Source organism: Chiloscyllium plagiosum, chromosome 37 (genome assembly GCF_004010195.1).
Source record: "Chiloscyllium plagiosum isolate BGI_BamShark_2017 chromosome 37, ASM401019v2, whole genome shotgun sequence".
Classification (NCBI taxonomy): Eukaryota; Metazoa; Chordata; class Chondrichthyes; order Orectolobiformes; family Hemiscylliidae; genus Chiloscyllium; species Chiloscyllium plagiosum.
The window spans coordinates 23,145,773-23,147,360 of record NC_057746.1 but is presented as its reverse complement, the minus strand read 5'-3'; positions in this window follow the sequence as shown (position 1 = coordinate 23,147,360).

The window sequence follows — 1,588 nt, the reverse complement described above, 5'->3', positions numbered from 1 at the left end:
AGGATCCCTTGGGGCCTTGGAGGGAAGTAAGGGGGGTGGTGTGGGCGCAAGTTTTGCATTTCTTGCGGTTGCAGCGGAAGGTGCCGGGAGTGGAGGTTGGGTTGGTGAAGGGTGTGGACCTGATGAGGGAGTGGTCTTTTTGGAACGCTGATAAGGGAGGGGAGGGAAATATATCCCTGGTGGTGGGGTCTGTTTGGAGGTGGCGCAAATTACGGCGGATGATCCGCTGTACATGGAGGTTGAAGGGGCGGGGCTCAAGGGCGGAGGAGCGGGAAGTGGAAGAGATGCGGTGGAGGACATCGTCGACCATGTCTGGGGGGAAATTGCGGTCCTTGAAGAAGGAGGCCATCTGGGTTGTACGGATTTGGAACTGGTCCTCCTGGGAGCAGATGCGGCCGAGACGAAGGAATTGGGAATATGGGATGCCGTTTTTACAGGGGGCAGGGTGGGAGGAGGTGTAGTCTAGGTAGCTGTGGGAGTTGGTCATTTTTTTTGCATTTACTCCTGCTCCTTGTATGCTGCCTGACCTGCTGTGCTTTTCCAGCAACACATTTTCAGCTCTGATCTCCAGCATCTGCAGTCCTCACTTTCTCCTAATAAACTTGATTGCACTTTATAAGGTACTAATTACTATAATTCTATTGAAAGCCGTCAGATATCTGTTGAAGTTACAAATTTCCTCTTGGTTCCATTCATTTTGGTCATTGGGATCATTTTCCTCAAAAACGTGCATTTTATCATAGTATTTTGCTATTGTTGCATGTTCTACATCAAATTCTTCACTTGCTTCTTTATCATTTTTCTCATCATCAACAATAAATTTCAGGGATGATTTTCCTGAAAAGAAATACATCAGCAGAATTAAAGAACAGAATTTTCTGCACTAATATGACATGACAGGCAGCTGCTAACTTACTGGAAAATGCACCAATATATGTTGATATGAATAACCAAGGGAATGAAAGTTCTATGCAATCACATTGGTGATTTTCCTGAGCTATTTGTGTGACCCACTATCCCACACAGCCTTAACAAATTAAGTTAAACTTTCATACAGTGATTCTATTTTATGTAGTGTTTTTAACAAAACATTCCAATGCACCAAATAGGAAAGTAAATTGACACCAATCCAAAGGAGAAGACATTAGGACACTTGACCAAATGTTTGATCAAAGAGGTAAGTGTAATGAAACATCCTTATGTTTGAGACAGGCAGAGATTTATGATGCACCTTAATGACTTTAATGGAGTGATTATCCATCTATATTTGCTTATAGTAGAACATTGGGTGGGACTGTGAGCTGTGAGGAGTGGTACACAAAGCTGAAAAGAGATATGAACTCTTAAGTGATTTGACACAACTGGTGGATGGAGTATAATGTGGAGAAGTTTGACGATATTCACTTTAATCAGAAGAATTCATAGAGACCCTACAGTGTGGAAACAGGCCATTTGGCCTAACAAATCGACACGGACCCTCTGAAAAGTATCCCATCCAAACCCATTCCCCTACCCTATTGCTGTACATTTCCCCTGACTAATGCAACCAGCCTACACATTCCTGAACAACGTCGGTAGTTTGGCATGG